General features: G+C 43.6%; 1 long non-coding RNA gene across 1 annotated transcript in view; it reads left to right on the plus strand.

Moving 5' to 3' along the window:
* Window positions 1–6,206, plus strand: part of LOC131384500 (uncharacterized) — a 39,275-nt gene extending 33,069 nt beyond the window's left edge. Inside the window, exon 4 of the long non-coding RNA XR_009215394.1 lies at window positions 5,248–6,206. This is a non-coding gene — a long non-coding RNA (uncharacterized LOC131384500). The remainder of the gene's footprint in view (window positions 1–5,247) is intronic.
* The last annotated feature ends 7,069 nt before the right edge of the window (window positions 6,207–13,275 follow it).

Here is a 13,275-nt window from a genome sequence, read left to right on the forward strand (position 1 = left end):
GTGCCAGGTGTACAGTGGCACAGTGCCTTCATGAAATCTGTCATCTACTGAGGGAGATGTTTGTACTTTCTGGCAAGATCTATGACGGAAAAGAGAATAGCAGAGGGCTCAATCGGGGAAGAGACTTGGAAGCCGTTGCTGAAGGGTGGAAAGGAGTTAATAGAGTGCTGAGTGGAGGAGAAACTTTCTGGGCAGTGGCAGCAGCATTGGCTAGAGGCCACGGCTGAGGGCAGTGAAGAGCGTGGTGAATTCCAGAAACTGCCCTTGAGGCTGAAACAAAGAATGTGAGAAGGTAAGTTGTTGTAGGAAATAAATTGGAGACTTTACCAGGGTTGGTATCTGCAGAAAGTAAATTTTTACCATAAGAATGTTGCCTTGAGTGTGATATATGTAGCCACTGGCTAACTTGGCATGAATGATTGCCTCATGTTGGCTGGTCTCAGCAGGCAAGTGACAAAGGGTAGATCTGAGGTGGGCAGAAGGAGAAGGGAGAGGACACTGGGAAGGAGCTCCACCCCACCCAGAGAGCCTAGGTCTGGGGTGAAGACCGGTGCAGCAAGGAGTGGGAAGCCTGATGGGGCGTGAGCCCCACACTGATATGGCTGAGTCACTTCCTAGACGGGGACTTACTGAGGCTATCTAAGCAATCACACACTCTATGGGGCCTGGTTCTGAAATGGAAGTATAGCCATGGCGTCTTGAAGCTGACCAGGGAGACAGTCTAGTCTAAGTTGCTCATTTTACAGGTTATGCCTCTATGACCTAATGCAAGTGAAGTGAAAGCCACAGCTGGTTGTGTTGAGCTTTGAAGACTGTTCCCCGACTCTCACACATCATGCCATCTCATCATTGATCGTGAGCATCTCCATGTAGTTGGAATCAGCTCTCAGGGACAACTGGGTCATATATGGAGATAGTACGTGCCCAAGAAACACTTGTCGAAATAATGTATTTCTCCATATCAGTTTCCTTTGGTTTCTTTTAAAGTGTATACAGATTGAAGACTGAACCAGACCACTATAGTCCCACACTCATACAAACTTATGATTCATCAACATTTTTCCCAGAAATTGCATTTTACCAGTGTAAAAACAATATTTTAGATTGAGAATATTTAAGAACATGAAGTACACAAAATGCATCATTCTACCCATCAAAGAAATTGACTAGGATCTGAAATAGGTTTCTAAAACATTAATAAACTATAGGCATCGAGATCTACAGTATGTTCATTTAAGGGGTAGGAGAAAAATTGGAGCTAGGTGAAGGGGCAAATAAATTATTTCACTTCTAGGAGAGATTATGTTGAAGAAAAACCTAAAATCAGTATTTTTAACATCATAACCACAGAGATAATAGATAACAAGTGGATGATAGGAATTAGTAAAATTCTGGCTCTGAACATGTCTTTTTAGAAGTATAAAGAACACCAGAATGTATTAACATACAGTGTGTGCATGCGTGTGTGCATGTGTGTGTGTGTCTGCATGCGCTCCTGACACATGCGAACAGTGCTGTTTCCATGGCAACGGGGGAAAGTGTGTCTTGCTATGAAGCAATCTTCTTAGATTCAGACACACTTATAAAGATCATGCGCTGGAAGCTGTGAGGGATATATTTGATTCTACTATTCTTTGAGATGAGTCAGGCTGTTGTCCCTGCCTCCCCCAGCCATTCTCCTATGCTGGACCTCCAAACTGAGCTTCGAGTACATTCTTTCAATTGTTTCCCCCCATCCAGCCTAGTGACAACCTCCATCACTGTACCTTCTACTGTATCCCTTGGGGTTTCTCAAACCTGGCAGTAGGCTATGACGAAGATCCCCCATTGTCATTGCTCCTGAAGCACTGACTGTGTGTGTGTGTGTGTGTATGTGTGTGTGTGTGTGGTGTAGTAGTTCTTTCTTTCTTCCAAATGTACCTCTAGGAGATAAGTCCTATTCTTATCTCCAATTTACAGACAGGGGAACTGAAGCTTAGAGAGGCCAGGTAACATCTCCAAGGTCACACAACTAGTAAGTGGTAGAGGGGAAATCTGGACCAAGTGGCCTGATTTAGGGCCTATGCTCTTCACTCGGCAGGAGGAGGAGGAGGCAGAGGAGAGGAAGGAAGCAACAGCATAGAGTTTTAAAATGTGAGAAATTTGACTTTATATCCAAGGCTTTTATAGTAGTGGTCCTTGGTCTGTAATGTCTGGCTTCCTTTTGAGACAGTTAAAAAATAAGAGTTTTCATTTTCAGCCCTCTATTTTTATTCTTGGACTTGAGGTTCACAAACCTTTACGTTTCTTCTGATCCCATTTTTGAGTGTAGACGAAGTTCGATATAATAGTAAATGTTCCTTTGCCTTAAGTGAGCAATTTCTGAGGCTCTGTCCAGACAGCAGTGATTGTGACTGGGCTTTTTCTCAAAGTCATGTAATGTGATTTCTAGCAGTGGCTTCCGATTGAACTTTTATTATTTTTAATAATTCTCACAAATAATTATAATATGGTATACTTATTTTATCCTCTTGCCTATTAGTGGCTAGAACTTCCAGAAATAGTGATCCTGATTAATAAGAATGCCTCAACGATTAGGCAAAAACCACAATTACTTTTGTACCAACCTAATATTTAATCATATTTTGAAGAGGCTAAGCTTAGGCCTTTATCCATAGTAGTTTCCTCATAGGAAACTTTCATCCTATGCTTTCTTAATCAGGAATCTGATAATGGCTGCACAATTAGCCACCAGGCAAGCAGGAAGGTATAGACCTTCTAAGTGATCTCCTAATACTCAGAACTTAATCCAATGCCAGAGTCCACTTTTAAAAGTGAGCTCCATTGAGGAGAATGCTCCCTTAATATAAAACCATCAATCCTGTAGCTGTTTAGAAAGCCAGATCTTCATTCAGCTGTGAACATTAATGATGGTGTGCACCTCAATAAAGAACACTGTCAGGCTGAATTAAAAGACTATCAACTGGGTATACAAAGGAGAATGAGACAGTAGCAGAGTGCTGGCACATGGGAGTCAGGCAGTAAGTACTGTTGATGCTCATCTTCTGCCCACACCCACCCATAATAAAAGAACAAATGATGATCCACCGAGTCTTAGCAGCAAAACACTTCCTGTGCTATATAGAGAAGGTAAAAATCACCAAGCCAACGACAACTGCCTATGTACAACTCATCTTCCTTTAGAGCGATGCTAATCAAGTTCATCTAGCCACTTTGTTCTCCACATTAGCATCTAATAGATGAAGCCTAGAAGAAAAAAGCCATTTTTCTTAAGATTCTCATAATCACAGTGTCTGTAGTCACAGGGATCAGGAATGGTTAATTAATACTTGCATCATTTTGCTTCCTTTTCTCCCATTATTTGTATTTCCCAATGGAGTAAAACAGGGTTCAGCTTGGAAAACAAAGAAGCAATGGTTCTTAAAATACTGTTAACTTTGTCTGTGGAATATACTCACAGCACAATCACAAGGGCAAAGTTATAAATGATGTGGCTTTGTTAGTGAGGCTTGCTTTATTTTTGTGAATACGTTGAATTTAATGAAATAAGGAACAACAACAGGAATGTATTATGTTTTCTAGTTTTCTTATTGTCATGCTTTCTGTTGGATCTAAGTATAGTTTTTTCCTACCTAGCACTAATTTTCAGTATTCTAAGTAACCATTCATGAAATCCTATGTTCTGTTCCTGTATTATGAAAACAGTTTTCTTAACTGTAGGTTTTTTGAAACTCCAGGTTTCAGTTGATTTAATGACTTGGTAGTCTTGCAATGTGGCTCTACATTCAAAACACCCACAGAATCTGACCACTTCTTACTACCTTCACCACTGCCCGGCCCAAGCCAGCATTATCTCTTCCCTAGATCACTGCAGTGGCTCTGACCTGCCTCCACACTTGCCACATTAGAGTTCATCTCAAAATAGCATTCAGAGTGGTTCTTTAAACACAAAAACCAGAAAAGGCCATTCCTCTGCTCAGAGCCCTGCCAGGGCGCTCCATTTCACTCAGAGTCTTCACAGTGACATGGGGGCCTGCCATGACTGGGTCCTCACCATGCTGTGATCACATCTCTATTGCTGTCTCTTCCTCATTCACAGTTCTGGCCAAGTTACCCTCCTGCTATTCTTTCAACATGCCGGGCACTGCCTCTTCCCTCTGTCTGTAATGCTCTTCCCTATATGTGGACATAGTTACTTCCCTCATTTCCTTCCATTTTTGTGTTTGAATGCCACCTTCTTAATGAGACCTCTCTTGGCCACTTTATTTAAAAGTGTACCCTGTCTATCCCCACTCCAGCATTCCTGGTACCCTTTACTATGCTGTAAGTTTTCTTTCTTCCATAGAGTGTATCACTTGCTAACATACCATATGATTTTCTTAAATATGTCCTGTTTCTTGTCTGCCTGCTCCAGTAGAACATAAACTCCAGGAAGGCAGACAGCTTTGTTCACTGATGTACCCCAAACACAAAACAGAACATGGCATGTAGTGAGCACTCAGGAAATACTGAAATATTTGTTGAGTGAACGAATGCATCCCCAGTGTTTAGAGCTATTCCTGGCACACAGTAGGCTCTTAATACTGATCAAATATCTCTCCCTGGAGGACGAACAGGACTAAGTGTCAAAGAGACTCAGGCCGCACAGCATAGTGATTCAGAAGACCACAGGCTCTCCCTCAGCTGGAGTGGGCTGTGTCCTACTGGTATGACCTAGGCTGTTTACTTAACTTCTCTAAACCTCAGTTTTCTCATTTGCAAATTGGGAGTGATGAGTACCTCCCTTACAAAGTGGTTATGAGAATTAAATGTGATCATTTGGATAGTAAGTCTGGTAAATGCTCAATAAATTTGAGCCATTATTATTATTATTATGACATCTTATTCTTTTACCTCTTTTTTCAGGGAAATAACTTCCATGTCTGTTCTTACCCATCAGGATTATTGGGAGGAAAAATATACAACACCGTAAATGAAAAACATTTTGTAAACCTTATACCACTCTCCGGATGCTGGGGATCAGTTGCACATATAAGAGGTGCCCCATGGACACCATTGACTCATCACTCTGGGAAGTCTACAGGTAGTGGGAAACAGTCTTAAGTTCTGAAAAAGAAAATTACACTGGCTCTAATCAATAGCTAGGATCCCTTCTGAGATACCCCTTCCCCGTGGCATCATGGAGGCGGGAGGAGGGCCAGGCTATATTTCAAAGTCCCTCTCCTTCTCTTCCCTCTTCCTCCCTAGGCTGCCAGAACCTTTACTTGTAGTGCAAGAACAACCATACTGCTGGAAGTGAAATTTGCAGTCTGCTCTATCAGATGGTTTCTGTGCATGGGCTGTTACTATGTTCAAAGCATTAAACTGCCTGAAAGTGGATTATTTACAGAGCTTCTCTCTTCCCAGAGCTACTGATAGGTGGCAATTCAGCCTCTTCACCCTAATGCACACTTTCTCACTTTCCACCAAGACTCTTTGTTTGCTGACAGCATCTGGCTATCCTCAGTACTCGCCTCAGCTGGCACAGTTCTCTCCAATCCCTAGAAGAAACAGCCTTCACCTACACTCCAGGGATGAAATAAGATTTCAGCTCAAAGCTAGCAACCTTTCTCTGAAATGGTGTCACACCCAGACAGAAACATAAATGTGCTGTTTCTTCTTAGATGATGAGAAGTCAGTCTTTCAGGCAGACTTTTGACACAGGGAGGATCAAGGTTTGACTGCCTTTGAGTAATCCTTGCAGAAAAAACAGCACCTAATTGGACAAAGGAAGAAAGGAACCAGCTGCTACTGTCATGATTATTTAAACACCCATCCACAGTCAAAAACGCTGCATTGTTTCATTACAAGTGAAATTTGATTGCCACTGGCCTCCCCTCTATGCAAATTGGGGAGAAGAAAGAAATTCCTAAGGCACCAGAACCCATTTGGCTTCTAAATGTACTGTTTGCATATAGACATCAGCAGCCTGAATAAATCCTAGCAAGGAATGTCAAACTGACAACACTGGCTACTTTTCTATTGTTCTCGCTGAAGACATCGTTTTTAACACGTTCACAAAGGCAAGCTGGATTCTGTTTTATCAGTGTTTTAGTAAAAGACAAGTGGCGTGGTGGTTCAGTTGTGGGTATCGGACATTAATGAAAACCATTCTGGGAGAGTTCACTTTATAAAAGATTAAAATAATTCATCAACTTGCAAAAAAATTGTTCTAACTCTATCTGCTGACAGTCAATGTTTGTGCTGGGGGCTGAGTATTATATAATAATTTGTACAGCAGTTCATAGTTCCTGAAACATTTCTGCCTTGGGTCTGTCAGAGGACACTCCCAAGGATGCCATGAGTGAGGCAAGGGCAGTTTCCTTATCCTCATCCCACAGATGAGAAAGCCAGATCTTAGAAAGACGGGGACTTTTTATTGTCACAGAACATGTCCAACCCCTGGGCATTCACCTTGCAATGCAGATTCCTCCTCATCCTTCGAAGCCCGAATACAACATCTCCCCTTTTCTGTAATATTTCCTGTTCCCTCCACACCCCCTGCCACCACTACCACTGCAGTCAATTCATTTATCCAGGATCAGTGAAAAACCACTGTGTCATGGGAGGAGATGCAGCATTTTCAAGGTCATTGTGAGTCCCATGACAAGATGACAATCTCTCCTGGAGGGAAGCAAAGATGGAGACGGTGCCCTTGTGTAACACAAACCCAACTGGGCTCTCTCTGTGAGCTCAAACTGGGAAACTTAAGACGGAGAAGAGCTAGCTGGAATTCTTCTGCATGGGATCCTGCCTCTGTGACAGCCCCTGTATCTGCTGATGGTATCTCTTCTGCTTCTTCTCCACAATGTGAGACCCTTGAGAACAGGGACCATTTCTCTACCAGGGACCAGTGAAAGCCTGGCACAGGTTGATGCCCCATCATTGCTTCCTGAATGCACCTCTAGTGTAGTGATCCTGCCAGGTCACCAGAAAACAGGGCCAGAGCTCAAAGCTCTAACTCCTGACTTGGCATAATTTCTTCCCTGGGCTGCCTTATGGTGATGGCAGCAACAGCCCATCTAGAGTGGCCGCTGCCAAGACACTGGCTGTAGTGGGAAAGTGTGGCTGGGCTCCCACTCCAGGGAGCAGGCAGGAGCCCCGCTTCCCTCCGGTGCTGCTGCAGCTGCCCTGGTGCAGCTCCAGACTGGGTGTCTCTGTGCCTTGGGGGCCCAGGAAGGTCCCCCTGCCCCCAACAGGCTCAGAAGTGCCTGCTCCCACTGCCTGGCCTCTCCCTGCTCCCGGTGCCTGCTCTGATCATACAGCAAGGTTGGGGCCAAGCCCGGGTACTGTCGCAGCCTGGCCAGGTGGACACATGCTTGGGACAGTACCGATATGCCAGCCCCCTGCTCCCTCAGCCCCCTCTGAATTTTGGGTGCCAACAAGCATGGGAGGGAAGCTGAGGTGGGGGATGAGGGCAGCTCAGCACTGGCCTGTAGGCTCACCTTGGGACAAACAGCCTGGGTGCCATGAACAGCAGGGGGAGGCAGACAGGCTCCTGGGCAGAAGGGGTTGGGTCCCCAGTGAAGCCTCACCTTCAGCCTGGGAAAGTCCTAAAGCCTGGGGACCAGGCTGCCGGGCCTGCTGACCAGAGGGGGAGCCCAGGGTGCTTTACCCTGGGCCCACCTATGGCTGCCCATGGACCAATCAGCTTGCACTCTCCCCCTGCCCCGAAGACCATAAAAACCCCCGACTCAGCCAGAGCAGAGCAGACTTCTGGATGACCAGCTGCAGAGAAGAGCTAGCCTCTCCAGGGCCTCCTCTCTGCTGAGAGCAGCAGACACCCAGACAACCAGCTGCAGAGAGGAGCTAGGGCCTGCTCTCAGCAGACAGAAACTACCCTCTCTGCTGAGAGCTGAACACTCATTGGGACGACTTGTCTGCAGAGAGGAGCCACCCACTCCAAGCCTTTGCTGAGAGCTGCAGAGGTGATGGGATGACCTGCTTGCAGAGAGGAGCTACCCACTGCTGGTTTCCTCTCAGCTGTTCTACCACTTGATAAAGCTCCTCTTCAGCTTGCTCACTCTCCACTTGTCTGCGTGCCTCATTCTTCCTGGATGCAGGACAATAACTCGGGCAAAGGCGCCACTGGCCACAGAGGTTTCTGGCTAGAAAAGCAACAACCCTAACAATAGTAAGTATACTGTGACACATTATTCTGCAACACCCTCCTCCCACTACATTAAAAAGAAGAGATGGGGGCAATAAAATTAATAATAGCTAATACACAAGAGGGCTTACTACACGTCAACCCCCACCCTTGGTTGCACACACATATCCCCTTAAAAGCTCCTCTGAGCTAGGCACTAATGTCCCCTTGTTCTATGGATGGGAAAACTCACCTAAAGATGTTTAGGCAATGCAGCTAGTATAGAGATGGTAATTCAAACCTGAGCCCTTAACCTCACAGAAATTTAACAAATTCAAAACAACCCAAAAGCTAAAATTTGCTTATCTAACTATCCAGAGATGTTTTCCTGCCCATAAGTCCCTGCTATGGACTCTATATGAGATGGTACAGAGCTACTCAAAACTGGTCAGGAAACCGTCACCAGTCTATGATGGGATAAGAACAGAAATTGAGAGTAAACATTTAAAAACATTTATGGCAACTTGACATTGCTGCTGTATCCAAGTGTGTGATCAGTGGGCTTATCTTGTTCAACAGGAGAGTGACTGGATGGTATGAACTTGAATGATGAACTGCCAGTAGTCTGGGATGTGTACTAGTATTATTCTGCAATAGATTGAAAAATTTCAAAAATTGATTCTTTATCACAGTTTGAGAAACACTAACACTGTAGTTCTATTTCAGTTACCTTGGGAGTAGCAGATGGAAAAAGTGGTCCAGCAATAGCTAGGAGAGTTTTGTCTAGTCTCTTTGCTACTACCTAGCTGGGTGACCTCAGACAACTTCCCTTCTGATAATTGTAGAGTGAAGGGCTTACAGTAGATTCTAAGTCCCTTCTGTGCTGTGGCACACTGAGCATATTCGTTACCAGAGTAAATCATTTCTTAATCTCTGCTTCCTCTGATATTGTTTGGCTTTGTGTCCCTACCCAAATATCACCTCGAATTGTAATAATCCCCACATGTCAAGGGCAGGATCAGGTGGAGATACTTGAATCATGAGGGGCGGTTTTTCCCATGCTGTTCTCGTGATAGTGATTTATCACGAGATCTGGTGGTTTTATAAGGGGCTTCCCCCACACTCGGCATTCATTCTCTCTCCTGCCGCCCTTTGAAGAGATACCTTCCATCATGACTGTAAGTTTCCTGAGGCCTCCCCAACCATGAAGAACTGTGAATCAATTAAACCTCTTTCTTTCTTTATGGCAGCATGAGAACGAACTAATACATCCTCTGTATAACAAAAATATTTTCAGCAGTAATCACGTAATCATCAGAAATAAGCACAATCTTCTTGATCTTTACTCTGAAAAACAAATAATCTTAAAAGAATAATTTCCTTTTAAAAAAATCACTCAAATATGCTCAAATAAATACCATACCTCACAGTTCACACTCTGTTAGCCAATTTAAATTTAAATATAATAGAAATAAAATTTCCCAAAGTCACACAGAATTGAAGCAACTCAAATTCCATGTTTTTGTCTTTGCAGCCACTAAGTCTGTGTTCTTGAGTCTGCTGTTTGCATGCAGGAATGTGAAGGACTGCTCAAGTTGGAGATACAAATTGAAGCCAGTCCCAGTTCAAAACTGTTACAAATGGAGTCTGTAGGCATGAGGGGCTGACTATATAACTCAGAGTTCTCCAGTACTTTACTTTAATAAAGAACACGATCTTTATTAAAGGATAAGTAATAAAAATGTGCTGATGTGCAACTTATGGATCTATTATTAAAACTCAACAGTCATTGCAGCAATGTTTAGAACTTAAGCAAACAAGTTTTGTGAGGGGGCAATTTTATCAATGACACTGTTTAGAAATGTTGGCAGATGGTGATCATAAAAAGCAGATCAATGTTTTATTTCACTTGGGTTTTTAAAAATTATTTTAAAAAAATTCTATATGGACAATGAGCCCTCTTAATTCCTGAATATAGGGAAGCCCCCTGCCCATGCCCAAACCCACTCTTGGTATGCTTCTGCTTCCAGTTATAATAGTTGGTATATTTTAGGGATTGAAAAGGACTTGGCTTTAAAGAGTTTCAATGGCAATGCACTTGCTCTTTTGGTTCAATAGGTTTACTTCTGGGCCAAGGGAAAAAAATCCAATCAATATTAATAACAGCTAACACTTACTGTGTGTATACTTTGTGCTGGGCTCAGTGCCCAATGCTTTGTGTTTATTACTTCTTTCTTTCTTCCAAATGTACCTCTAGGAGATAAGTCCTATTCTTATCTCCAGTTTACAGACAGGGGAACTGAAGCTTAGAGAGGCCAGATAACATCTCCAAGGTCACACAACCAGTAAGTGGTAGAGGGGAAATTTGGACCAAGTGGCCTGATTTAGGGCCTATGCTCTTCACCTCAAAGTTCTGCTGCCTTCCACTTTGTGTCTACTTGCCACATACTCATCAAACAGAAAAAAGCGCACCACAATAGAATATGACTATTTGGGGGCATCTCTTCAGGGCCAGGAACTGTAACTACACTATAATATTCAATCTTCACAACAGCCCTGCTAGGCAGGCATTTAGTACCTCCCTTTTCTAGCAGGAAAATAACATTCAACAAGGTTAATTACTTTTAGAATACAGTCAGTAAATGATGGAGCCCATATTCAAACCTCTGCTTTTTTCTTTGCTTTTTCTGTTATCTTGCACTTCTTGCCTAAGCCACCCAATGCTTCATTGAACCACAACATGAAATAATCCTTATGCCTGAGAAACAAGATATTTTCAATCTAGCTGGAGAGCCAGGTGCCCGATTTCCCAGCCTGCCTTGCAGCTAGGGAGCCATAAATCCAGCCAATGAGATGTTAAGAGGGATTGGCTGGTGGAGATAGGTGAGTTATTGGAAAACCTTTGCCTTCCTGATAAAAGGGACAGCCTGAGTTGTCAAGGACCTTCTCCTGTCCTTAGTTTTTTGAACACAAATGGCAATGCTGGATCTGCAGTAGCAATCTTGTAACCACAAGGCACAAGTGAAAGGAATCTCAGAGATGGCTGCCCTAATATCACAGAGCTGCTGAGCCAATACCAATAACCACCTATCTCTGTACTTTAAAAAAAAAAAATCCATATTTATTTAAGAACGCTTAATTGGGTATTCTGTTACTTGCAGCCAAATACAACCCTAATTTATACAGAAAGAAGACCCAGTTTGAGTAGCCTCACTTTCCATAGAACTAAGTTAAGCCTTTGATTTCTATGCCTCTTTTAACTAACTTTTCCCTGCCTTCTTAAAGAGACTACCCTGAATGTAATTTTAGACACCTTGGTGCTGTAGACATGACACCAAGTATCTGCTATGCTCACAGCCCCTTCTGAAGATAACCATAAGTGGTTCTTTATGAATGGGCCCCCATGCTTTGTGCCTGGTTAATGTGATTCTTTGGCCAATGCTAAGCTGACTTAGATATTTAGCACTTGGCCCAAAACAGCCATGTGCAGGTCAGCTGGTAGCCATGAGAGTTCTGTCCAGCAAAGGCACTGTATAGATAGATGTTAACTGGTCTACCTATGAGAGAGAAGTTGAGTAATACAAGGAGAATGCAGGCTATAAGGCAAGACAAGTCAATAATAAGCAGAAACCAAGAGGTAAAGAGAAGGAAAGTGAAAAAGTTATATGAGGCTGGGCACAGTGGAGTCACTGTAATCCTAGCACTTTGGGACACCGAGGTGGGAGGATTGCTTGAGGCCAGGAGTTTGAGACCAGCCCTTTTCTACAAAACAGAGCAACACCCCATTTCTACAAAAACTAAAATCTATCTATCAATCGATTGATATAAATATATCTGGGCACAGCTACTCAGGAGGCTGAGGTGGGAGGATAGCTTGAGACCAGGAGTTTGAGGTTTCAGTGAGCTTGATCCTGCCACCGTACTCCAGTCTGGGCTACAGAGTGAGACCCCATCTAAAAAAAAAAGTTATATGGTAACAGCAGTAGAATCTTAACTATGGCACAGCCTCTAGGGTAGAAGCCACCAATGTTACTGAGGGAAAAATAAGATGAGCCTCTTATTCTAGATCTTCTGGAAGTGATCTAAAGTCCTTTAGGGCCACTACCATGCTGTAGCTGGTAGCTGGTAAAGCCATGTCATCAAGCTTACCTCTCAAAATACAGTAGCCCCATTAGATCACATGAGTCCTGGAAGTCTGAAAGAGCATAACCAACGTGTTGGCAACCCAAGTTTGTCATTCTCATCACCAGTTGTCATCATGTGCTGCACATATGCCTGTGAAGCCCCAAGATTATAGGCAGGGTGACTGTGGGACATATTTGGCCCAAATATATGTCTTGTCTAGCCTATATGGTATCTTAAGAAGATGTGATTCACAGTTGGACACCTTTCGATGGAGTGTGTGCTCTTCAATTTGTCATGGTTCCCACCTCTCTCCATTCCTAATACCTGCCCTACTTTGCACATTTACATTATCCATTTGGTACCTGTAGGTACTTGAGCTGCTTGCTGCCCCTGGCGGATAATTGCAGAGGTGGTTACATATGATACCGAGATGTTCCCCACAGCAGGAGAGGAAGCTGCTCCTTTCCCCAGAGTCTTCTTCATTCCTAAGGGCTATACCATTGAGAGAGAGAGAGAAAGAGAGAGACAACGAGAAAGAGAGAGACAATGAGAAAGAGACAGAGAGAGAGAGCTTATTGCCACCTCTACAGACCATAGAGCTGGTATCTTCTCTCACTTCATCATCAACTTGCTTCTCTCCTGCAGAGTGTCTGCTGCTCATAACTCCTGTCCCCACCTCTAATCACATCCAATACCACTTACCACCACAGCTTTTTTCTCTCCAGGCCTTCTATTGCTTTTTATGATGCCTGTCTTGCTGGGTGTTCATGTGGTTGACCTTTGTGGTCACAGCCAATTACCGGGTGCTTTTCCTTCTACCCAGCAAACCATGAATCTCAGCACAATGTGGTCTCTGGGATAGTGGCTCTGATTAGCAGCATTTGTGAGCTGGGTCGTCAGGAGCTGTGCTTTACTGTCAATCAGTTCTATTTTTGTTTTCCCAAAGACTTTTGAGTCCAGAGAGATTGTAGAAGCCTGAGGGATCCAGAAAATGAGGCTAGTGCAGAGGTGTGGTTTGGCCA

Source organism: Hylobates moloch, unplaced genomic scaffold (genome assembly GCF_009828535.3).
Source record: "Hylobates moloch isolate HMO894 unplaced genomic scaffold, HMol_V3 SCAFFOLD_1, whole genome shotgun sequence".
Lineage (NCBI taxonomy): Eukaryota > Metazoa > Chordata > Mammalia > Primates > Hylobatidae > Hylobates > Hylobates moloch.